We start from the raw sequence: 27,208 nt of genomic DNA, 5'->3' as shown, positions 1-27,208 counted from the left end.
GCCAGAAGCGGCTTAGTCATGCTGGCCACATGACCCGGAAGCTGTATGTCGGCTCCCTCGGCCAATAAAGCGAGATGAGTGCCACAACCCCAGAGTCGGCCACAACTGGACCTAATGATCAGGGGTCCCTTTATCATTACCTTTAAACATTCAGAACACAGATGCACTGCACACATTCACTAGTGCCGTGTGCAGCGCATGGCCTTACTCTCTGTTTTGCTCTCTGCCCTGCAAGCCAAGCAGAAGGTGCAGGTTTCATTTTCATGGGACAGGCTTACAACCAGCTTTTGGAGCAGCCACACCACTTCTTGACCCAGGGAAAAGAGGTGCAAGCAAATGTCAAAGCAGTGCCCAAGATACTACTACTAATTATGCAGCCCGTGGGCACCCTACTGCCAGAGGGAATTTTGTAATGATGCACTAGTTTCTGCACTGATCTCCAATATCACAACTACCTGTCTGGAGAGAAATCCTTTTATCTTCCATTGCCGAGCATCTTCTGCCAAGGAAAATCACAGAGGAGGCAGGGTTGCCTGGACCAAAAGCATTTCCCAGGGTGCCACTTTCACCTGGTGGGTGCGTGTCACCCTCCCAACGCATGAAAGAGGTCACCCTGGAAGAGAGAAAAAACACTGCAAGAAAGAAATGGCGCCTTACAGGTCCTTCCCATCAGGGATTGGGCAAAGCGGGCTGAAGAAATGGAATGTGTCACTTGGAGTGCCCAACCGACTCTTTCTGAGCTAGGTAATCATGGCTTAGGAAGAGAGGAAGGCAGTGGATATCTCAGACACAGCAGTTTTGTTTCAGAGGAGGGCTAATGGAAATTGAAAGTTTTAAGGCAAAGCATAAACTATAGAAACAGTATGCATAACACACTGCTAACAGTAAACTGCTTGCATAATATGCTTGCAGTATACTTATTTATTCAAAGCATTTGTTCAATCAAAAATTTCCTGGGCAGTTTTACAGTTGCTCAGAAAAACAAAAACAAAACAAAACCCACAAGGATTATTTTACTATACTACTCATGGTGTTAGAACTACATTTTACTTATCCGTATTTGAGTAACACAATGGCATGGGTGTGGGGGGGGTGTATTTGTCTATTCCCCTTGTACAGTTTCCCGTTGGGTCATCCCATTCAGACAAATTGCTGGAACATCTCAGCATGAATGTTTCCATCCCACCCCATCTGTATTCGAATGACTTACGGCTTCCCATCCTATCCATTCTGTCCTTCTGACATCTCTTCCTGAATGTCTTGCTGCTGCTGTCCTTTCCCAAAGCTGTCACAATGGATGCAGTGTTCCACTTCTCTCTTTTCAGGGCCGCACACGCAATGCACTTTCTTCCAAGCCATAGAGCTCAGCTTTCCCAGGCAGGAAAGAAGTGCAAAATTTAAGCAGAAGCATTGACAATGAAGAAAATCTCAATTACTTGTCCTGAACTGATGCTGAAACCACTTGTCCTTATCTGACTCTTCATCCATTTTAATATTTCTGAACACATTTTCAATGAGGTCTGATTAATATATTTCTGCCAAAAAAGTTCTTGCATTTCTTGGCAACACAATTTTCAGAGTAAGTGTTCTCATAAGTTTTAGCTAGATTCTATTACAGTACAGTGGTACCTCGGGTTACATACGCTTCAGGTTACAGACTCCGCTAACCCAGAAATAGTACCTCGGGTTAAGAACTTTGCTTCAGGATGAGAACAGAAATTGTGCAGTGGCGGTGCAGTGACAGCGGGAGGCCCCATTAACTAAAGTGGTGCTTCATGTTAAGAACAGTTTCAGGTTAAGAACAGACCTCCGGAATGAATTAGGTACTTAACCCGAAGTACCACTGTATGTTGGTTTCACCTGCAAAATATACACAGGTATGTGCACATATTCCTTTGTCAGATGCTGGGATCCAGCTACTTAGCATTTCACTCAGCCTCAAAGGTAAGAGAAGGAAAGAACAGCAAATCTTTTTCTCAATGGTACTGCTAGGGTTGGTCAAACGATACTGTACCATGTCCACAGTCGCTGAACTGAGATCTTTTATATTACTTAAGCAATTGCTCTGCATGATATTAAACTAAGAATTTGCTTCAAAGTTTCATCTCTTAACCCCCAATGGCAAAATAAATCATTTTACATTAATTCGCATAGCGGAGCCTGGAGCCTTAGGTATACACATGCATTTCACAGTCTGAAAGGTCATAAAACTTTTCTTTCTTTTTTTACCATCAAACACTGTGCAGCTGAAGGTTTGTTCAAAATGCTAAACTGTTTTCATTCTTCGTTTGCAAATGTGCCAGCCAAATGCTCTCGAAGTTCCATGGTTACAGATCAGGTTCTGTTCACTTTGATTCTTGTTTAATGTGCTGAGTATTCGTAACATTTTCCATAGAGAGTGATGTCAGCCTTGTTATGTCTATGCTTAGCAGTTCTGTGTGGAACTACAGGTGATATGCTGGAGTTTTGTAGGTAACATTTCTTGAATACATGACGGTGTTCAGTACAGTGGTACCTTAGTTCTCAAATGCCTTGGTACTCAAACAACTTGGATCCCAAAGACTGAAAACCCAGAAGCAAATGTCCCGGTTTGCGAACCTTTTTCGGAAGTCGAATGTGCTCTGTTTTGAGGTTACTCTTCCAATTTGAGTGCCACACTTCTGTTTTGAGTGCCACACTTCTGTTTTGAGTGTTATGCTTCCTATTTGAGTGCCATGCTTCTGTTTGGAGAGTTATGCTGAGGTCTGTCTATTTTTGCTATTTATTTTGCGTTTTTGTTTTCACAGCTCTGTTTTTCTTGTGACTCTGCGGAACCCAGTTCAGCTACTGATTGGACTGATTGTGTGACTGCAGTACATTGTTTACTGCTTTCATTTTATGGATCAATGATCTCATTAGATAGTAAAACCCATGTTTAATTGCTGTTTTACAGGTTGTTTTTAAAAATTTGGAATGGATCAATCCATTTTGCATTACTTTCTATGGGAAAGCACGCCTTGGTTTTGGAATGCTTTGGTTTTGGAATGGACTTCTGGAACGGATTAAGTTTGAGAACAAGGTACTGCTGTAATAACTACCTTCACTTTCCATTCTAGAAACATTTCTCTGCTTTTTCTGCCGAGGCATGTGAGCGGCATAGTAGTTTCTAAAGCCTGCCAATGTCACCTTTATAATATCATGTTCTATATGTTTACAAATATATACAGAGGGAAGCATTGGATTGAGACTATGATTCATTTCATGGGAATGGTCACACTTTGACTGCAATCCTATACATGTTTACATATCTCTCGCTTGGACTACTGCAATACGCTCTATGTGGGGCTACTTTGAAGGTGACCCAGAAACTACAACTAATCCAGAATGCAGCAGCTAGACTGGTGACTGGGAGCGGCCACCGAGACCACATAACACTGGTCTTGAAAGACCTACAGTGGCTCCCAGTACATTTCTGGGCACAATTCAAAGTGTTGGTGCTGACCTTTAAAGTCCTAAATGGCCTTGGCCCAGTATACCTGAAGGAGCGTCTCCACCCCCATTGTTCTGCCCCGAAACTGAGATCCAGCTCTGAGGGGCTTCTGGCGGTTCCCTCACTGCGAGAAGCCAAGTTACAGGGAACCAGGCAGAGGGCCTTCTCGGTAGTGGCACCTGCCCTGTGGAACGCCCTCCCATCAGATGTTGAAGAAATAAACAACTACCAGACTTTTAGAAGACATCTGAAGGCAGCCCTGTTTAGGGAAGCTTTTAATGTTTAACAGACTATTGCATTTTAATATTTTGTTGGAAGCCGCCCAGAGTGGGTGGGGCATAAATAATAAGTTGTTGTTGTTGTTGTTTAATGGGACTTAATTCTGAACAAACAGGCACAGATAGGATTGTGCTCCATCAATATTATGGAATTCTTGCCAGTGAGATGTGGCAGTTGGCTCTTGGCCAGGAAGACCTGGGTTCAAATCCCTGCACTGAGTGACCTTGATCCTTTCAATATTTCTCTCAGCCTAACCTTCCTCAAGCAAAGGTTATTGTGAGGGCATGTGGAAATGTAAAAATTGTATATGTACACAGCCTTGAGCTGCCTGAAGAGAGAGAAAAGCAAGATACCCATGTAATAATTAATAATGCCAACTTATTTCTTTAAAAAAAAACCAATCTCTTTGCTGAGCCCTGCGGTATATAATTGTTGGCTTTGTAGTGAGCAAATAGGAGGTGGCCAAGTCAGCTGCTCCACCCCTAATTAATTTTGGATTGGAATAGGTTTGCTTTATAGTGTTGTTATGTCAGTCAGAGTCTCTCTTTATTCCCCCAAGGCAAACATGATGAAATGAGTGAGCAGATCTTATCGCAAAGGACTTTAACTGGGATATCTAAATAAAGCATTAGAAATAACAGGCTCAAGAAAAATCAGTCTAAACTGGCCTTGAAGTGGTTTTATTGCCATTAAGCAACTCCTGAAGAATGTTTTGGGAAACAAAAAGTTTCTTGGCCTTCCTTATAGATACAGTTCATCTCTGAGAAGTTAATGTGTTACAGCCTAATGTTTTACAGTCTATACAATTTATTACAGATTAACAGTTTTAAAGTGTTTTGCTGGAACACAGTCCCACCAAAGTGAGATGAATTTATGCCAGGAGTACACCTTTAAGAATATATATTTTTTTAACTCTTATGTGCTGTATGTGAATGGAAGAATCTCTAGCCTGTCTTGAAATGGTCTTCCTGTTTTGTTTTGTTTTTTTTAAAGAAAGACTGGGCCTACAACAATGCAACACATCCAATGTCCACCCAAGATTATCATGTCATTCACCCGGTTTGAATGGACTAGACACTGAGTCATAAAACGATCTTTCCACATGTCTCAGGTGTCCAGTTCAGCAGCCTAACTCAGGTATTCCACAGCCAGGTCACAAAAAAATATTGAGGCTTTTCATACATGCAGCCAGCTTCCATAGGATCTTCTCCTGGCTGTCCCTGAGTGCATGGATGATCTTTGGACTACTTGTCTTCTCTGGGCTATGATGCTCCTGGTAGCAGAGATTAAGAATTTGCTGGGACCCCAAAACCAGCAAAGGGCCTACTCCCCCAAGGACCCACCACTGCTCTTACTTGGAATGGAGAACTCAATAAGGCTCAGGAAGAACTTTATGACAGGGAGAGCTGTTCGACAGTGGAACGACCTCCCCCGGGAGATTGTGGGCTCTCCTGCCTTGGAGGTTTTCAAGCAGAGGTTGGCTGGGCATCTGTCATGGATGCTTGAGTTGAGATTCCTGCGTTGTAGGGGGTTGGATTAGATGACCCTCCCAACTCTACAATTCTATGATAGGTCACAATAGTGTGATGAAAAACCTCTCTTATTTTAAGTTAACAGGGCATATTGGGATTACTTTGTTTGAAGGGTCCCTATATCCTGGCCCCAGAAGTCCTTGATGTTCCCAGCCTCATTTCTACTACAACTGATCACATGTAGGCAATAAACGGAAGCTGTCTGTGGCTCAATTCATGAAAGTAATCAGAGCCACCCCAAATTATGAACTTAGTCTCTTTGCTGCTTCTGCCTCACGCTTAAATGTGCAGTCCTAGCTAGTGCTGATGCAAAGACTTCATCAGAAATGTTCGGAAGTCTTACCTACATATATACTTATATAATTAATTAAGATCTCACTAGGTAGGAAAAGGGGATGTGGGTGGCGCTGTGGGTTAAACCACAGAGCCTAGGGCTTGCCAACCAGAAGGTCAGCGGTTCGAATACCCGCGACGGGGTGAGCTTCCATTGCTCGGTCCCTGCTCCTGCCCACCTAGCAGTTCGAAAGCCCGCCAAAGTGCAAGTAGATAAATAGGTACCACTCTGGCGGGAAGGTAAACAATGCTTCCATGCACTGCTCTGCTTTGCCAGAAGCAGCTTAGTCATGCTGGCCACATGACCCAGAAGCTGTACACCGGCTACCTCGGCCAATAAAGTGAGATGAGCGCCGCAACCCCAGAGTCGTCGGTGACTGGACCTAACAGTCAGGGGGCCCTTTACCTTTAGGTGGGAGAAATTGACTGCTGAATTTACATAATAACAGTGAGAAGGCATAGCTCGCCTTTCTATGTCCTCAAAGTGAAGGATCACCACTTGAATGACTGAATATTTTATTTAGTTTTATAGAAACCATATTGAAACATGGCTTGTAGGTTTTGTTTGGCAACCTGGATCAGATACCACTGGCAGAATTGAAAAGGCTATGTTTTTCAGAAACAGAGTACGTCAAGAGTATCAAGTGGTCTATCGCCATGGAAGGACTAAGTAGAGAACACGAGGAGCTCTTGTAGCACTTGAATCTCTCTGCTTCAGAAGACAACTGTCGTGTTTATTGGAGTTTGCACTCTGTGCAGGAAGCACAGATAAGAGAAAACAATTTGGAAAAGGGCCAGCAATGTTATAAGAAGTGAAAAACAAGCTGCAGGCGGTGACGTCACAAAGCATCCTGAGGAAAACAGAAAAGGGGGGATCTTTGCTTCCAACAAATACTAAATGGATGAAGTTATCTTGCACTCATTGTTAGCAAGCATTCCTTAAGGGAACAGATATCTCTATGCTTCTTTGCAAGCCAACCTGCAAAGTGCATCAGCACAAGTGTCAACAAGTGAGCAACAGGTTGACGTTATTATGACCCATTATGTCCCAATGACAGCCGCTGAAACTTTGGGTGTTTTTCAAACCAGGAACTCGGATCTCTTTGTTCTTACCCATCAAAATCTACTATGAGGGCATTCTTCCAATCACACACCCTGAACTGTTTATGAATTCTTCACTAACTTCCAAGTACACTTCCCATTCAATAAAAAAGAAGAAAATGGCCATTGTCTAGCTCACTGGTAGTTTTTCTTAATGGCAGAATGAGTCAAAGGAAAGAGCAAAGATTCCTGGGCAAGGATGGAGCTGTATTGCCCACAAAAGGGGTGGGCAGGGGATGCTTGCTCTAGAGACATGGAAAAACCAATAAGCCAGCTGTAAAAGAAGGCAAAAAGGCTTAATTGTCTCAATGAGACTTGTTACAAGTTGAAAGTATCTTTCTTTGATGATTAGACCAGTGGTTTATTCAAAACCTAATAAGATGTTAGTTAATTTAACTTTATTATTCGTCCTTTGCTTTGACCTGACGTGGATGTACTGTACTGCAAAACTAAGGTTTGGTGTATAACCTCGGCCAGCATAAGTTGTAGGAGGGAGTTGTAGTTGAGCAAAATATGAAGGGCCACAGGTTCCTCCCCCTCCCATGTAAAGATTAATCATCTCTCAGTACAAAGAGTTCAGGCCATGGCACATTATGTTCTCTAGTGATATGCTATGGTCTGCTATTGATGTTTGAGGGGGTCTTGCATGCCAGAGAGGTCTGATTATATCCCACCTGCAATTGGCTAGAATGCAGAGGCTCAGTCCCCAAAGTCCCCATTTAGGGCAAGCTGTGGGGCTGTTTTTGCCACTCTGTAGTACTGGACCCTACAATTCAGCTTTCATAAACATTGGTTGGAGTCCATTGTCCTCATCCATAACTCCAACTATTAGGTATTCTGGCTTGACTTAAAACCAAGTCCAAAAGCAGTCATTCATTATAAATTATTTTACCAAACACTTTGAGTCCCATTAAGAATTGCCACCCTTACAGAAATAGCATTGTCCCATCAGGAGAGACTCTATAAATCACCGGCAGCTGCTCTGGCAGTGCTATTTTTCATAGTAATTAAAATACTTAGAGCTGTTGCAACACCTGTACAACCACATTCCACAAGTTGCTCAAAAGGTTCCAATTCCATTTTGGATTATTGCTATGGAAACTGCGCCACCCTTTTGCTCCCACATAAATAAAATGAGAGACAGTCCAAATATTGCATTGAAAAGAACATTTATTCATGAACTGTCTGGAGGGGAGGAATGAATAGAGAACAGCTGCCTCGTACCCTTTCCTCTAACACAAAAAAATATGGAGGACCCTCTCACATTAACCTAAAGTCTAAAACAAACAGGCAGAATACTGTTTTCATACTTTGATCTGTGAAACAACTTATCACGGAATAAATGGATAGCCAATCAGAAAGCTTGGCTTTGAAAAGAACTAGTTGAGATTCATGAAACTGCAGAAAAATCAGTCTGGTTTTCATCGAGAGCAAAAAGCAGCAGAATGAAGCTGAAGTGTTGCCCAGGTGTGAAAGGAACTGAATAGTTTCTCCATTATAGGCACCATGAAAGTCAAGATGATTTAATGCATGGTGCCTTGTAGCAACTAGAGAAACCATCAGATGTTTGAAATTAAAATATAATCAAACAACCAGTACAGGCCAACCTAGTAGAGTTCCTAGTGTTGATTTTCTGATGTCAAAATTCACAGTGGGACAAAATAAGAGCACTGTAAAATTTTATGTGTGTTTATTTCTATCATGTAGGCCTGATGCAATTGCTTAAACGCCACAATCACTTTGCCACAGGACCATTTTTGTTTGTCTGTTGTTGTTTTTTCATTTGGCTAAAAGAGCTACTGTTCTAGAATTTACAACTAATAAATGCCTCTCTTTCTATTGACTTGTATACACTTTATGAATATTCACAAAAAATTACTGTGTTGGTCACCAGACAAACAAGGACATTTAGAACATGACATGAGAAAAGTCAAGAAGAGAGGGAGATGTTGAATAAAGAGTGTTTAAACCCATGCACAGCATTGTGCAAAACAGGTAGAAATACTCTCCACAATTTGCGTGCCAAGGTCCCCCAAGCCACCCCTAAAAAATTCACAATTCACACATAATTTTTGTTTGAGGTTTTTGGAATAATTTTGGCCACAACTTTATTAAAAAACATAAATGTGAGTGGTTGCTTAGGCATTGGTTGTGACTATCTGTCCCCATGCCCAGAGACAGAACTGATTTCTGAATTCCAGCGAAAGCCAGTAAGGGCGAAACAATATTTAGGAGAGCATGGAGCCGGACCGCACCAGACCCTCATCCCCCCCCCCCCCGCATGTTCCCGGGGCTTGCATGGCCCTAAGCCCCATTCAGGGGTATGGACAAAAGAATGACAAGCTCCTGGATTCCTTTAACAGAATTCCCTTTCCGCAGCAGCATTGGAGGGGCAGGCACCGCCAATCCTTACCCCTCCACCAACCAATTTTTTTAACCAATGCCTAACCGCAACCTTACAAGTTGTGACGATTTGCTACACAGTAGGCAAAAACCAAATGGCACCAGCCAATCAGCCAAATGGACAAAATTCCTACCAGGCCCCTGCCCCAAAAGCAGACGACCCCATGACAGGCATAGCAAGGTCAACGCAATAGCCCTAGATTAGGGAGGGTGGGCGGGTGATCCAATGCACACAGCAAAAGAGCCCAGTCAGTGCTGCGTGACTTGATTTTATAACCTTTGGTCCGTCCCCCTAAATGGCAACACCAAAATTTGCCCAGTAACCCAACCGCCCAATCACTGCAGATGGTCATCCATACTAACCCGCCCAAGCAACAGAGGGGTGGCCTGTCAGACCCCACCGCAACATGTGCTCTCTATGAAGGAGAACATGCTTTCCCACGACACCAGTAGATACAGCAGCAAGCAGGTTTTGCGTGTCCGATAGTTCACAACTATATCTAAAACCGGTAAGCATTCAAAATATACTTTCTGAGAGGTGTATATATGTTGTACTTCTGCTCAACAGCTGAGAAAGGTTAAACAGCACTGGATACAAACTAAGCGCTCAGTGCTATTTTTTACTAATCTAATTTAAACTGTTTGTTCACACAACAGCCAATTCACCCTACAACCTGAAAAGGAAAACTCAATTTCTCAACAATATAAGGTGCATATGTTTCTGTAGCATAGGTCTGATGCAATAACTAAATGCCACAATAAATGTGTTCATCTTTAAAGTGCCACATTAACATTTTTTTAAAAAAAACACCCAGACTAAAATGGCTGCCTCTTTTGCATTTGCCATTCATGAATGCCTATCCTATTTATCTATTTGCAAACTACATGGATTCATTTTGCAAAAATCACAGCCTAGGCTGTTTACATCTTTTAAGCTTCCTCTTTCTAATGGCACGCTGTGTAAATGTCTTCAGGAAATATAAAGAAAGTACAGCCTTTCCAGATTCCCGAGAAACGTTTCATTTGCAAAGGGTAAGTATTTAACACTGTGACACAAATTCAAACAGCTTGAATGCCACATTCACGGTATTTACAGAAACAATAAAATAATTACTTGTAAGAAGAGAAAATGAATGTTACCTGCTGCAGCACGCATATGGGAATTCATAGCCCTGGTCTCTGGCATGACAAACAAACTGATTTTTCCCCCTTGTATTTTGCTAGTAGGTACAATCCCTCCCTCTTTCATATTGTTAAACAAACATCACATGCCTGGAAACACTCTGAAAGTATTCATGTAAAAATGATCTGTTCAAGGAGTAGACTTGAAGAGCACCAGTGTGCTCAGCAGGTGAACCCTACAGCTGGGTTCAGATACCGGATGCCTTGAAGCAGAGCCAGTGTGGTGTAGTGGTTAAGAGCAGTGGGTTTGTAATCTGGGGAACCGGGTTCGCGTCTCCGCTCCTCCACCTGCAGCTGCTGGGTGACCTTGGGCTAGTCACACTTCTCTGAAGTCTCTCAGCCCCACTCACCTGACAGAGTGTTTGGTGTGGGGGAGGAAGGGAAAGGAGAATGTGAGCCGCTTTGAGACTCCTTCGGGCAGTGATAAAGTGGGATATCAAATCCAAACTCTTCTTCTTAGCCTAATTTTCCCTTCCGCACAATGGAAATAATAACAACAACCCCCGGAGCAAGGAAAACGATAAAGAGACCTAGGCCACCTTAAAAACGTGCCACTCCATTGGAGCGCAGACTCAGTTTTATTCATTGCTGCAGTTCGGGTAGCTGAAAGGAAGAAGATACATCACCCACTTGCTTAAGTGAAATGCTGCTACATAAAAACAAGAAGGAAAGCTGGTGACGCAAGTTTCAGAACAAGGAAACTATATCATGAAAAAGGTCAGATTACTGTTTAGAGGCACTTTGCATAAGCCAGAGCCCAGAAGTCAGTCCCCCCCGCCCCCGCCCCCCGTGCTCTGCTGCCAGTGTCTATAGCACATGGAATAATAATATATTAACCTTCTGAGTTTTCTCTGATGAATAGAGGGACATTCTATTCAATACCCCTGCCCATCTGACTAGGTTGCCCCAGCCACTCTGGGTGGCTTCCAACATATCTAAAAACATAATTAAACATTAAAAAACTTCTCTAGACAGAGCTGCCTTCAGATGTCTTCTAAAGGTTGTACAGTCATACCTCATGTTACGTTTGCTTCAGGTTCCGCATTTTCAGGTTGCGTCCCACAGTGACCCGGAAGTACCAGAAAGGGTTACTTCCAGGTTTTGCCGCTTGCACAGATGCGCAAAATGATGTCACACGCATGCGCAGAAGTGGCAAATTGTGACCAGCGCACGCGCAGATGCAGATTGCGTTCTGCTCATGTTGCGAACGGGCCTCCGGAATGGGTCCCATTCACAACCAGAGGTACCACTGTATAGTTATTTATTTCCTTGTTTCAGGGATCACATAACACTATACCCTCCAACATTTCTCCGATGAAAATAGGGACTTCTTAAGGAAAAGCGGGACAGTCCAGGATCAAATCAGAAACCAAGATGGCTTCTGTAAATCCGGGACAGTCCCCAGAAAATGGGGGCACTTGGAGGATCTCCCAGTTGTAGTGGAAATGCATCACCTCCCCATAGAGCCTCTAGCCATGTCAAGCAGCAGCCATTTGACATTGTTATAACCAAAGGTTAGGGGTACAAAATGGAGGGAGGTCTGGCATGTGCTCCTCTGGGGTGAGCACTGACCTGGTGGGGCCACAGGGCTCTAGTCAAGTTCACATACCCAAGGGTTGTGTGGCAAGGAGGACAAATTCTTCCCAGTCCTTTGTTGCAGAGCCACAGGATGAGCTTGTAAATGTGCCCAAAAGTTGGGAGAGAGCTGATCCCTCTTGCCTTAGGAAACTTCACTGCCTGTGCTCTCTTTTTATTTGGTTAATTGGGCTCATCTATTGCTTGCAACTTTCCTATTCTGTTCTATTTTGAATAAATAGAATCTATTCACCACAGTATGGTTCTCTACGGGTGTGCTGGCAAAACAACACGAATCTAAACTATTCGTCTGTCGCAGTTCAGATCCGCTCACAGCTTTTCATCCTTCCTTCTTCCCAGCCCTCCTCATGAAACCAGAGTAAACTGTTTGCACAGCTTTTCATGGATGCCGTAAACCCACCAAATGGAACATTTTGTCCCTATAATCTCAGGTAATGCAGGATCCTTAAGGCATGCAAGAGAGGTTCGTTGAGTGACAGCGACTGGACTAGATTCTGAAAATGTTGGAGCAAACTCAAGCTGCAGGGAGAAAGTGCAGAGGCATAGAAGATGGGAAGGAAGAGGAGACGGGTCTCTGAAGTTTGTATTCCCCCTCAGTGGCCAGAAAACAGCTGCTTGCCCTCTCTTCTTTTTTCATATGTTGTATCCTGGCACAGTAGGATGAGCCTCCAGGCAGCTTCCTCCCTTTCTTCCCTTAGCCAGCTCCACTGCAGGCTCACATTAAAAAGCCATGTCAGAGGCACGTGTCATGTAAATCCATATAATAAACTTTCCCACACATTTTGTTTACTCACTTGGGGGGAAAGTCCTGCCCCCTTTGGCACTTCACCTGTGCTATGTTTGCAGCCTTCCATGACTTGGAGGGCAAAATTATGAAATGTATACAGTCATACCTCATGTTACGTTTGCTTCATGTTACGTTCTTTCAGGTTACGTCCCACAGTGACCTGGAAGTACTGGAAAGGGTTACTTCTGGGTTTTGCTGCTCGCACATGCACAGATGCACAAAATGACGTCATGCGCATGCGCAGAAGCGGCGAGTCGCAACCCGTGCATGTGTAGATGCGCCACTGTGGGTTGCACTCTTTTCATGTTGCGAACGGGCCTCCAGAATGGATCCCGTTCGCAATCAGAGGTACCACTGTATATTGGAAATGTCAACAAATGTGTGTGTACATTTTCCTGAGGACTTCTTAAAGAAAGATAGAAATCCATCCCTTGTCACCTCTCTGCTTTCAGATCCACAATGAAACTAAAATATCTTCATTCATACACACACACACACACACACACACACACACACACACACTGATACCTCTGGTTATGAACTTAATTCGTTCTGGAGATCTATTCTTAACCTGAGGTACCACTTTAGCTAATGGGGCCTTCCGCTGCCACCGCCACACAATTTCTGTTCTCATCCTGAGGTAAAGTTCTTAACCCGAGGTACTACTTCTGGGTTAGTGGAGTCTGTAACCGGAAGTGTTTGTAACCCGAGGTGTTTGTAACCTGAGGTACCACTGTATAGCATATGAAAACCTAACAAGCAGGAGCAATGCAAATATATTACACAACAGTACTTCAGACAATAAAAGTTAATTCAATTTTTAAAGTAAACAACCAAACACCCAAAACATATTAAAAAATGTTTATGAAAAATGCATTGAAACTGTGAGCAGCCTCGCTGAGTTAACTTAAGTAGTAAAATTCACAGTTAAAGGTCTGTAAAACAGCAGGCATAACAATGTAACAGTGAATAATATAACCGTCTTAACAGAAACAAACCCATGTCAAGTAACAACTTCAGCACCACTGTCTATACATTCTCAGGCATAACGTCTTCTCTCCTCCTACAATAGGAACAAGGATTCAAACCCGGTTCTCTACAGTTCCAACTGGTTGGTACTTGTTAGTTTTTTGTAGGCTTCCGCCCACAAGGAATGTGTAAGTAAGTCCACTTACTGTGATTGCACAATACTTGAAGGCTTGCCTAGTGCCCCTCCCCCTTGTTTTTAATTTATTTGCCTTGTGGGGGGGAAAGACCAAGATAGTGGAACACCTTGTCCTCTGCTGTTCCCACAACCCTTTCACCATTTTTTGTCAGCTGGTGGAGACTTTCCTACACCAGCAGACTTTTGCTGAACTGCTTTAGGTAAGGGTCTGCACTGATGATTATTTCGATCTGTCCTGCCTGCCTGTACTTTATTGATACATTTCATTGTGGTTTTAATTTTCACAAGCTGCCTTGCACGGGGTGTACGCCTCTGAAAGTGTCGGCGCCAGAAGATGGGGCTAATGTTTGAAAGACCTTTGGCTTAGACAAGCAGAAGAACTGAATACTATTAGCAGAAGTGATCTCTGCCAGCTTCAGCAGCAAGTGAATAAGGTTGTCAGAGATGGATTCCTCAATGTCTAGGCTTCAGGAATGATCAGGTGATAAAAACACTCCTAAGACAAGCAGGGAGTATCAGGTTCATGTTCACTCAGAACCTGTTGTTCAGATGTTAAAGGGGATAACATTTTCAGTTGATTATAGGTTTGGATCAGTGGCATTCGTTACAAAGTTGCTGCCACCGGTCATTTCAAATTTATTGTTTCAACGTTTAAATGAATGGGGGGTGGAGAATCGCCTGTATTCGTCATTGCTCTGAAAAATTTGGCTAAGCCTTAAAATGTCTTCCAAAATAAGCAATTTTGCATGCCCATGTGTCCACTCCATACCTATGATGAGTCAGGCAGGCTTATTTAATACCTATTTTAAAAATCCTTACGATGGCCATTTTAATCCAAGATTTCACCTGAGAAGAAAGGACTGTGAGACTCTGGGGATGGCTGTAATATATAACAAATTTTAACTTGGCTTCGTTTTATTTTTCTCTCTCAGTGTAACAGGTAACCAAAACAAAACAAAACAAACCCCACATGCACAACTTAAGAAAGTTCTCAAAACATAGGGAAACAAACTGTTTCTTCCCTTGATCCAAATAACTATCTTCCTGTCATTTTCCTTCCGAAGGGAAGGAAAAGGCACTGCCATTTATTTGTCTTTCATTCAAACTGTGTTCCTTTTTCTCAAGGAAGGAAGAAAACCTGGATTGGTAAAAGAGCCATAGGTATAATTGGCCTCCTTTTGATACCAGAGGTTAATAATAATAATAATAATAATAATAACAACAACAACTACCATCTAGGTGACCTTTAATTGATGAACAGATTGTGGTTATTACTGACACCCCCCTGCCTTTTCTGTGATTCCATATGCAGCTGAGCTCATTCTCCAACCTTCTCAACAGCTATTTGCAGGCTCTAGAACTCTGTGCCCAAAGAAGGTCCATTTCTAATTTGCTGTCTAATACTTTTTAAAAAACGCCAGGCCTGTTGCCCTTAAGCTTCTGTCAAAATTGATTTTAGTTAGTTGTTTTGATTGATGTTTTGCCAGTCTCCTTTTAACTATTTTTATTCTGTACTATATTGTCATTTTATGATATTTTGTGGGTTTCCTGTTGTTGTTTTCCACCTCGGCTATTCTTTTCAGGCAGGGTAGAATTCAAGTTCAGCAGATAACTATGAGTAAGTCCCATTTGTTGAATTGGTGCCTCTGTCCACCTCTCCTTAAGCTACAACATGCATGAAAAATCACTGCTACTTTAGCTCAGGATTCAAGTGCATCATTCAAGGATAACAGCATCATGTGGTCACACACATCCCACTGCGTTTGGTTTTTTTCTCCATGTCCAAGGACTCACTGATCTCATTAAATAAAACTCCCAGCTCACATCTCCTATTCATCATTCTGTTGTAGCAGCCTTGTAAACAATGGGTTTGATTGCCTTTTCTATCTGCGCAATTTTATTATCAGTCAGTCGAAACTTGGTGTGTACACACTGTGGATTGTGAAGGGGTGAAATGTTATTGACATTTAACACCTAAAATCTAATGTCAATTTGCTTTCTATTTATGCCAAGTGTAGGCGTTGGCATTCATTTTGCCCAAATCATTTATCAGCCTACAGCCTCTAGCAGAGATTAACACCTGGGAAAGGATAACTGTATTAATGCACAAATATTATCAATTCAGTTCTGTGGTCAAAGGCTTGGTAGATGCAACCACAAAGGGATAAAGATGTAGCATATTCTCAGGTGAACAGTGTCAACAGCTAAAAAACCAAGAAGGGGTGAAGGATGGAACATTTTATATGTTCAGTGAGATGGAACGGCTTTCCATTGAGTTGCATAATAGGCTATTTCTGTTCAACAGCTTTGGAAAAAGATTAGCACAAACAACACCAATATATGTAGACACTACTGAGGTCTTTTGTATAAATTAATTAGATCCTAACCTTTCATATTACTTGTGTTCCTATTTTTACACGCATTATTTTTAAACTTTACAGACTTATTTGCATGACCACTTTGTCATTTACATTCTGTTGGCGGTGAGCTTTTTTTAGCTTAATTTCCCAGTAAAATATTAAGGCCTAATCCAGCCACCAAAAAGTCAACAGATCTTAGTAGTGCTGTACATTGGGAAGGAACAGTACTTGTTGGACTTGTTGGACTTGTTGGACACCATCACCAATCAGCCCCAGCCCTCGTGGCCAATGGTCAGGGATACCACAACATCTGGAGGGCCACAGGGTCCCCACACTAACTATACATTGGCAGTGCTAATTTGAATGATGACATGCAGGTGACAGAATTAATTCTGATATTACTGAAACTGCATGTTTAAATGCTGAATGTTAAAACAGTGTGCAAAAGCTTACCCATGAAAAGCTAGCAAAAAAGGAAGAGGCTATTTTTGATTTGCAGGAGCAAATCCTTCTTCCTCATTCTAAAGTGGTGCAGGCCCAAGAAGTTTACATCCCAGTGGTACCTCAGGTTACAGATGCTTCAGGTTATAGACTCTGCTAACCCAGAAATAGTACCTCGGGTTAAGAACTTTGCTTCAGGATGAGAACAGAAATCGTACGGCGGAGTGGCGGCAGCAGGATGCCCCATTAGCTAAAGTGGTACCTCAGGTTAAGAAGAGTTTCAGGTTAAGAATGGACCTCCAGAACGAATTAAGTTCTTAACCAGAGGTAGCACTGTACATTATTATTTTTCTTAACAAATACATTGGCCTTTTGAATCAAAGCCCACGACAGGGAAAGATCATAGCAGATTTTGTTCCTGAAACAACTGCACCTTTGTTTCATTGAATTTTAAATAATGCATACATGCTTTACCAAGAAACTTCTGGGAACTTTTGCTCTTATATAGGTGAAGCAGCATTCTCTAACCAAATATTGCAACATATTAGGCAAGGCTATGTCCTCAGATGCCCCCCAAAAAAACAAATTGGCATAAGAATGTATAAAGTAACATTAACTCCTCTGGAGCTATAATGCAGGCTCCATTTAGTTCTATCAACAAATAAGCAGGATATTTAGCTACTCCCGATCTATACCCTGACAGATTTTAGGAGTAGGCGCTATCCTTTCAGCACCATAATAGCAAGCAAGCCACGATAAGCACAACATCGACACATACATTATTATGTGCAGATCTCTTTAGAGACTGGAAAAGAGAGGCCTTCACAGTTGGAGAATGAAAGCTTATCACATGCTGAGAAGCTGATGAGCAACAGTGAATCTAAAAACATTGTTTCATCCTCAGCAATCCTTTTAGCCTAAATAGCTAAAAGACAAAAAGGGGAAAAAACTCAAGAAACCCCGAGCAAATTAAAATGTTTTCACCTGATACCCGAAAAGAAGAAATATGGACAGTGTCCTTACTGGGGAGGAGTTCCAAAAATGATTAAACCTTGAATGACTGAATAATAATAATAATAATAATAATAATAATAATAATAATAATTTATTGTTTATACCCCGCCCATCTGGGTGGCTTCCAAAAGAATATTAAAAACACAGAATATTAAAAACACAATCAAACATCAGTCATTAAAAACTTCCCTAAACAGGGCTGCCTTCAGATGTCTTCTAAAAGTCAGATAGTTGTTTATTTCCTTGACATCTGATAAGAGGGCATTCCACAGGGCAGGTGCCACTACCGAGAAGGCCCTCTGCCTGGTTCCCTGTAACCTCAGTTCTCGTAGTGAGGGAGCAACCATAAGGCCCTTGGAGCTGGACCTTAGTGTCTGGGCTGAATGATGGGGGTGGAGACGCTCCTTCAGGGAGAGGGCCATAGGTGATCATAATACAATAAAAGTATTCTGGATCAAACCAAAGGCCCATATAGCATCCTTTTTTATCAGAATGTCCAATCAGATGCCTGTGTGAAACCATAGCTCACGGGCAGAAAATCTGCCCTGCATGCAGGAGATCCTAGGAGAGACTCCATGTGTGGAAACCTGCTAGTCACTGTAGACAATACTGAGATAGATAGACCAAAGGCCTAAATTCCTATGAACCACAACTGAAAAGGTCCCCTCTCTGCCTTACTCCAGATGGAGGGGCTGGTAGGGAGTAGGGACACCAAGCAGGGCCTCTGAGGTTGATCTCAGTAACTGAGCAGATTCATGTGGGAAGAAGCAGATGTTAAGGTATCCTGCTTCCAACCTCCTTAGGTTAAAAAAAGTCCAGTGTTCTTAATTTTGTCCAGAAATGGACTGGCAGATGAGGTAGCTGTTCCAAAACTAGAGTGACATGCGCCAAACACTTGGGCCCAGTTTATTATTGTGCTGACATATTCTAACATTTCCAGTCTTCAGAGACAGTCCTATATACAACACGCCCTGAAATAATCTAAACAAGAAGCTCCCTGAGCACAGATAACAGAGGCCTGGCAATTTATGTCTTTGAAGGATTTCAACTGGCACACCTGTCGCAACTGGTGAAAAATACTTCAAGCTATCAAAGCCACTAGGTATCTTGAAGCTGAGATATCTTTCTTTACAGTAGCAGCACCTCCATATTAATATGGTCATTCTAGCCTTCAGAGCTAATCCACATTGTATAAATGTTATTCATTAACATGAATGGGGAGCCACTTTTCCATCGGTATATACTCAGCTTCAGTATAGACCAGGTGGGTGGATAGTGATTTCTTACTTATTGAAATTAAACGCCATAGATAAGAAGAAATGAGAATAGCTAGGAAGGAGTTTTCCAATGAAAAGCATGGCCTAACTAAAAATATTAATATGAGCATCACCCGGCTCAAAATATAAATTATGTTCATATGAATGAGCTTTATTAAACTGATGTGATTGTTATGGTAAGGTAAACATCTGCAATCAAGGAGACTAAATTGCACAAAGCAGGTTGGTCTAATCTGTGTTTAACCTTCCCATTTTCCATTGCCTTGTTTCAAGCTCTGAGTGAAATGTGTTTGACAAGCTTCACTGACAGATGTTGCAGGGGATCTGTTTTAACAATCGGTTGCCCTATTTGCAGTATCTGGTATCAAGAGAAAATTTTCCACTAAGTTAACTAGCCATGTTCACTTATTTGCATTGCTCTGCAATTGTATGTGTGTGATGTATATCTGCTTTCTATTTGTGGAAGTATAAGTTGATCTGTGGTGAGAAAGAGGCTGCTAAGAAGATGGCCCTGCTTTTCAACAGAGGCTTTGCTGATAGGGTATTTTGTCCAAACTTTAGGAAACTTAATGAAATATCGTCAACCCTGCGGCTCAGGGCCAAAGCAGGTGTGGCATTTGTATTTTCACAACAGCCCTATGAGGTTGATTAGACATAGAGATAATGACTGGCCCGAGATCACTCAGTGAACTTCATGACAGTGTAGGGATTTGAACCTCAGTCCCTACAGTCCTAGCTTGATACTATCCACAACACTACAGCGCAGGTGGCACTGTGGTCTAAACCACAGAGCCTAGGGCTTGCCATTCAGAAGGTCGCGGTTCAAATCCCCACGACGGGGTGAGCTCCTGTTGCTCGGTCCCAGCTCCTGCCAACCTAGCAGTTCGAAAGCACATCAAAGTGGTACCGCTCCGGCGGGAAGGTAAATGGTGTTTCCGTGCATTGCTCTAGTTTGCCAGAAGTGGCTTAGTCATGCTGGCCACATGACCCGGAAGCTGTACGCTGGCTCCCTCAGCCAGTAAAGCGAGATGAGCGCCGCAACCCCAGAGTCGTTCGTGACTGGACCTAACGGTCAGGGGTCCCTTTACCTTTACACTGGCTTTACTGTGTGATTTGTGAGCAGGTTTGTTGTGAGCAGATTTGTGAATGACCTCAGAATTTCAGATCTAAAAGCCATTCCACATCTTCCATTAGATGGCATGCATACAATTTGCTATATGCTTCTGTAAAAATGCAATGTATTCGCATGGCAAAGAAGCCTTCCCCCTCACCCCCCAACATGCATTATGCAGGCTCAATTGTTAGAGATCTGCAACTGGCTGTGGTTCTCCAGAAGTGCCCACTCAGTAGCCCATATTGACTTCACTGATAACAGATGGAGGTGGCCCCAGCTTTAGGGGGTGTAGTCATACCTGCCCAGTGTTGCTGTGGGTGGCGGTGTACACCAAAACCACAACCACTACTTCTTTATTGTGTTGGAGGGCATGGGGAAGGCATGGAAACCTCATCAAGAGGAGGATATCGAAAGACATTTTCAGTAACCACACCCTCTCTTGTGGGCTGAAGATCTAGAATATATCTGGATTAAAAGCAGCTTATTGAGGATGACTGCAAAGAATTCTGCATTGTGTATGTCAAATAAACTACTGCTTTGTGCTCTAAATGGGTAAGTGGGTACACTGTCAGCATTTGTTTATTTTAACAAGAGTGAACGCTTTCAGCAGAAGCTTCTTTTGCTGCAAAATATTCCGATCAGCTCTGCCACAGCAACAGGAGCGAAACTGGCACAGCTATGATAATGGCATTTTTGCCCGAGGGAAAGAGCAGCAGCAAGGAATAGATCCCTCCTCTATCAGACTAAATGAGAAAGGCAAGACAGTATGTGATTTCTATGATAATGAGTAAATCCCTTAAAAATCCCTTTGACTGTCCACAGCACAGCCAGCTGTTGTATCTCAATCTCTCGACCCCTTAACAAGGCTGATTTGGATCATGCATTGCGGGTGCCTCTATAAATTATTAAGTATAAAAAAGCGAAGTAATCATAAAAGCCTGCCAACCTTAACAATATTTTTTCCACCAGTTAAAGGGATGACCCCAACAAATGTTGCAGCTGCGTAATCTCCATTCATTTTAAGGAACTTCAGTGCATGGATAGCTCAGTTGGTTGCAGCGTGGGGTTAAAAATGCCAAGGTCATTGGTTCAATCCCTGTATGGGACACTTACATGGCAGGGGGTTAGACTAGATGGTCCTCAGGGTCCCTTCCAACTTTACAATTCTATGATTTCATGTCAAGTCCTGCGGGAGCCCCATTTCCAGAACGTAAGCTGTGATTCAGGATTTCAAAGCCCTGAAGACCAAGTCTATTGACAAGAATTGCAACAATTTAGAACCATTTTTCAGTTGACTTTAATTTTAATTTGCATAGCGAATAAACACCATCAACGCATGACACCTACTGAACTATCATTATTGCACAATTACTTTGAAAGAAAGCAAGTAAGTACAATAGACTAATAGATAACACGCCAAATATTTCATTTCATTTTTCTCCCTGCACCCCCCTCTCTTTTTTCTTTTGCTGGAATGGTTGCATAAGAATTATCTTTTACTGGCAGCCAGTAATTTCACTAGAAGTTAGAATTCTCTGTTACTATCAAGTGTCAGATGATTCTGTTCATAAATTATGTGATGGAGCCTTCTACTTTTCCCCCTCCCTCAAAAAATGACATTTTTGATCAAGAATGATTATTTCCTCTAGAGGAAAGATTGCTTGTGACTACATCAAGATGACTATTTTAAGTTGAGCATCTTGTCAGGAAAGCTTCATTTGAAGATGGCAAGAAAGAGTTTAAAACTTGAAAAATAATATCAAGATGGTTTCATTTTCTCATGTTCATCAGAACACATGGTGGAAAATTGTTCTTCACCAGAGAATGAAGACATGTGGCAGACTCCCACATCCAAGCCCAGAGAAGAGAATTCACCCCCTAAAAGAGGCTTCTGTACACAAATGGCATCCCAGATCAGGTCTGGTCAAGTGGTAATCTCTTACCCACATGCCAGATCCAGCCTACTTACCACAGCGTGATAAAAACATGGCAACAAGCTATTGAAAATAAAAGGCCAGAGCGGGACTGCATTGTTTCCAAAACTGAGAAAGTTTTGGCACCTCAGCCTTGCAAGCACCATTTTCCAAACTCAGCATTCATGTCGGTGCTATTAAATGTGAGAGAGGACGTTTGGTGTTTGACCTTATATAGCCTTCCTAGAGATCATTTTGCAAGCCATCTGTTTCATGAGGCAGCAACTGTTCATCAAATCACGAGCATTCAAATTGCTAAATATACCCCCAGGCAGACAAGCAAGTGTGAAATCCCACTCTTTTGGCATGGACTGTTCCGCCTACGGCTCATCTATTAAGAAGTGCTCCAGAGGCTACTTTTTATTGACAATCACTGGTTTTTATAGACTTTGGGTTAACAGCTGGTCAAAGCACTTTCGCCTAGATGCCTCTTGGAAGTGACATTGCTATGGATCTCAACAGCCCTAGAGACACATCCTCAAAAGTAAGACCCACTGAATTCAATGGGTTCCACCTAACTGGGTTCAGAAATGTGGTCTATGGTGCATGTTGATGAAAAGGATGGGGCAGTTGAAACTGCTTTTAAACATTTCTGTTCGCATCCAAAGTGTGAACTTTAACCCAGAGAGGATCACAAATGTGACACAATCTCTGCTCAGATCACTTGGGAGGTGAAACCAGTCTAGTCTATGCAGACTCCTGAGATGATAGAGTGGACTGGAGTACAGATGGAGAAAGTTGTTTTTCTTGCTTTCCCACTATTAGGCTTGCTACAAGATGGGAGAGGAAGAGGCCAACCAATCAGGGAGAAATGTCCTATCCCAGTTTGTTCTTTTGCTGCACTAGTTTCTTATTTTTTTCCCCCCTTTTTTAAAAAAAATGAAGAATGTTAAAATGTGATTCCACCCTCCACCACCACCACTACCTGAACTTATCCAGCCAATTTTATCACCTCAGCACTCTTATTTCACCACTCAATTAGCACCTCATTCTGCCAAATGTGAATCCCAGATCACGGATAGGGAAAAGAGGAAAGGTCAACAGCAGAAAATGTTAAGTTGGCCCAAACCCATTTTCTGGAAGTAAGCACCACTGAAACCAGTGCAATCTGCTTCTGAGGAGATTTCTATAAGCTTGCCCTGTCTGCAGTGGAAAATGTGAATGAAGTGAGACTGTGGTGGCCCAGGAAAGAGATTGTCCATGAAGAAACAAAAAGGACTTAGAAGGTCAAGCCTACCTACTAAAAGTCTCTCGCTTCAAAGCAGGGCTGCTCTAAGACATTTTGCAGCCTGAAGCACTGCAGAGAATGGTGTCCTTCCCACGCCCAGGACAGAGTCACACTGTATAGTAGCTCTAAGCATGCACAGAATTGGCTTTAAAGGAATATTTTCTTTCAGAAAAGTAGGTAGAAGAGAAATGATTTTCACTGCTGCCCTGTATCTTTCATAGAAAGTGGAGTGCTAACAGGCATAAAAGAGTAGAATAGGAACCCATCTAAGGCACTAATGAATGATAGGAGTATGATACCATCTTTAACTTAAGTCACGTTTAAGTATGATACCATCTTTAGCAACAACTCACCTAGAATACAGATTGATGGTTGAGCTATATTAATTGATTTTTAAGAGTTCTAAAGAGCTGGAGAAAAGCTCGCTGTTAACAGTTACTTTGATTTTGAAGGACAAATTACTTTCAAAATTACCCCTGTGGGTTTTATTTGTGAATTCATAGCAGATTTATCCAAATCCATCCTTGGCATAAAGCTTCAGCCGTCATTGTCACAGCAGGCAAGTTCTTATCAGTAGAACTCATCTTCTGTGTTGCTCACGCTCACAACAGAAAGAATGCATGAGGAGAAAGGCGTTTTTGCCCCACTTTGCCCAAAATCATGCTGATTACCATGTTAGCTTGGAGTTGTGCTTGACCTCCTTAGCTCCCAAGTGATGACCTACAAAGAACTTTTCTTATTTTCCCACACCAACAGTAATTACCCAGGAGGGAACAAATGGGAGTGAAGATCCTGAAACCTAATGGGCTTTTCAAACTTAACAACAACTGTTGAAGACATTGCTTTAAATGGGCAGATAGCTTTTTGTTCAGTTTTTCCCCCCTTCTGACCTACAGAGCTATTCAAGTTTGAAATGCATGTTTAAGAAGAGAGGTGCTGAGGCTCAGGCCTGTCCAAAAACCCTTTCCTCTGTAACCCAGAAGCCCCAACCACCACACCACCGGCAGCAGGGATGGTCCACCCATGAGGAAAGATGAGGAGACCACCTCAGGCAGCAGGATCCACAGAGGCATCAGATTCCAGTGTAGAGCTTTACTCCCCGCCCCCTTGTTCCTGAGGTAGATCTTCACTCACCCCTTCTTCCCTGGTGGAGAGAGGATGCCATTTTGTGGTTTGCCTCAGGTGCCAAAATATATTAAGCTGGCCCTGTGCCTGAGGCAATATGTCCCACTAATGGCTCCCAACACAGATCCAGGTTGGAAGGAGACCAGTAGCAATGCATCTGCTTTGTAGGAACTCCCCTTTTTCACTGAGAGCATATGTGAAAATTGGATGTTCCAGGAGGCGTTGTTACTGCTCTCTCTAGCTTTGGTTTTGGCTGTGTCTTTGGCTGACCCAAAGCCAAGTTGGAAGCCGCCGACACTGAGGCCAGATTGTGATCTCCTGCTCCCTGTGGCCACCCAAGATGGGTCACCTCAGGTCACTTCACTGGTACACCAGCAATGCTATGGCAGCAAGCTGGCCTAGGGGCTGCAGGGCAGGCCACATGGTACACCTTTCTAGTCATTGTCCATGCCTCAGAATTTGCCGTCTGAGGAAGCTGCATCACTTTGCCTCATGGTAGGACTGGCCTTGCTCAGGTGACAAAAGATCTCTGGCCACCCATTCATAGAAGGCAGGAGAAGGCAGGCAAAATTAGAATTAGGCCTCATCTGCACTATAAAGTAGTATCATGCCACTTTAAAGAGTCATTGCTCCTCCCTGTTAAGTATCCCGGGAACTATGGTTTGTTAATGGTGCGGAGTGTCATGAGGAGCCCTTATTCCTCTCACAGAGTTACAATTCTCAGACTTCTCTGCGAAGAGGGATGGAGAATCAAGAATTGTAACTCTGAGGAATAGGGATCTCCACTAACTCTCCACAAATATTTCTCGAGGAGAGTTTCTGCTCTGAGGCTTGCCTGTGTGGGTTTGTTAACTGTCCTGTCCACTCCTCAGTGAGAAAGAAAGAAAGAAAGAAAGAAAGAAAGAAAGAAAGAAAGAAAGAAAACATTAGGCGCCCATTGCAATGGAACATTTTTCCCCATGGAAAAATACCTACAGAGGAACACATATGGAAAATGTTATCATTGCCATTAGGATCTCACTCACATGAAGCCCTTGTTTTAACATCACATCACATTCTCTATGATTGCTTTCATTGCATTAGATTAGATTTCCTGCTTGCTCCTGATTATGAACCTTTCAAAAACCCATGTGGATTTCATATTCAAGCAGTTCTCAACTGATTTACTCCAAGAGTATCTGTGCATAGAGGAAACGCATTCCTTCAGAATCAATCCTATGTATTTAAGAGGCATGTTTCCTCAGTATGCGTCTGTTTCCCACCATAAAATGTCCACGATTACAACAACTTCCTTGTGAGAGCAAAGCCGATTTGCAGGTGAGAAAGATCCTCCTAATGGCAAGAGCTCAACTTCAGAGCTTTCAACCAACTTGGTCCAAGAGACAAATCACCACAGATGCCAAGTAAATCAAATCAACAACACCCTCCAAAACCTTTTCATGTCAGTCAAGGTGCTTGCCCTTTTCTCTGCTCTAAAACATTGCCTTCTTTTCCCTGGGAGAATATTGGCACAGTTTTGATGTTCTGCTGTTTCTTTGTAGAGAATGCCACTCAGGAAAACACTGGTATCGGCATCAAATTTATAGATGTAACAGGAACAGTGATATCAAATATGAAGCCACTTACCATTGTCCCTTTGCTACCTCCATGCCTGCAATCATGAAACTGTAAAAGAAAACAAGGTTTGTGTTAAGGATCAGACATCTCCAAAGCCACAGCCTCCAAAGTCCCCAGTTAAACATTTACCCCAATTTGCAGCTGTAATCTAGCTCCAGGAATCTGCTTAGGTCGCTCCTGGCATCTTGATAATCAGGTGACAGGCAGCCCGTTTGCTTGCCGCCATGCCCATCCCATTTAAAAAAAAGTGTGCTGAAATATTCACAAAAGTCACTGGCACACATTCAAGCTAGGATTTCAACAACCGTGAAAAAGAGAAAGATTTCCTGAGTCAAGAAAAACAAAAATCCAACCACCATTCATAATACAAATACCTGGTTTGGTGTTACCTATTGAAAAGTTACTAAAGGGAATAGTCATCTCAGAAGAGTTCTCTTTTTGATCCTCTTTCTTTCCTCTGTTTGCCCTAAGTTGGAGTGGAAATTTCCAGAGCAGGCAAAAGGTTAAGCTACTATTAAGGAGGTGGGTGGTGCATTAAATGGAACAGTTAATTAGTGCCAGGGCGGCTCCAGAAGGGGGAACACAATACCCTTCAGACACTCCATACATACAGCCAGTGCTTTTTTCCTGGGGGGGACACAGGGGTACGCATACCCCTAAACATTTTGTGAACCTTGGTACTTTTGTCCATTAATTGTATTTATTTGAACTATAAAATGGTGATTTCCTTGAGTCAAAATGAGAGTACCCCTAAATATATATATATATACTGCATACCTGCTAAAAACAATACATTTTCCAACATGCTAAGAGCATTTTAAGCACGTTTTGTGTTTATGGCTCATTAATGGTGAACCACAGCTATGGTGTGAAGTGATATATAAATCTTCAAAATGCAATCAAACCTTGGTTGTCGAATGCACTGTAATCTGTTCCGGAAGCCCATTCGGCTTCCGAAATGTTTGACAAACAAGGGGCAGCTTCCAATTGGCTGCAGGAGCTTCCTGCAGGAACTGCGTCAGATGTTCAACTTCCGAAAAATGTTCAAAAAACGGAACACTTACTTCCAGGTTTTTAGCGTTCAGGAGCCAAAATGGTCCAAAATGCAGGCATTTGGGAACCAAGGTTTGACTGTAAATAAAAAAAATAACATAATTAGAAACACATAAAAGTATTTACAATATTTATTTCCACCAAACAGGTTTTAAAGCA

The 27,208-nt window shown here is 42.5% G+C and overlaps 1 protein-coding gene across 2 annotated transcripts in view; it reads right to left on the bottom strand.

Moving 5' to 3' along the window:
• KCNJ16 (potassium inwardly rectifying channel subfamily J member 16) overlaps positions 1-26,081 on the bottom strand; it is a 43,044-nt gene extending 16,963 nt beyond the window's left edge. The window contains exon 1 of one of the 2 annotated variants that reach the window (XM_083727674.1): positions 26,006-26,081. The gene's annotated coding sequence lies outside the window, so the exon portion shown is untranslated. Of the gene's footprint in view, positions 1-10,257; positions 10,325-26,005 lie in introns of those variants that run through there. The other variant, XM_083727675.1, reaches the window with a different exon arrangement.
• Positions 26,082-27,208: the final 1,127 nt, after the last annotated feature.

Source organism: Podarcis gaigeae (assembly GCF_964106915.1).
Source record: "Podarcis gaigeae genome assembly, chromosome: 2".
Lineage (NCBI taxonomy): Eukaryota > Metazoa > Chordata > Lepidosauria > Squamata > Lacertidae > Podarcis > Podarcis gaigeae.
Note: the sequence above shows the minus strand (reverse complement) of the source record. Positions and strands in the feature narration are given on the sequence as shown.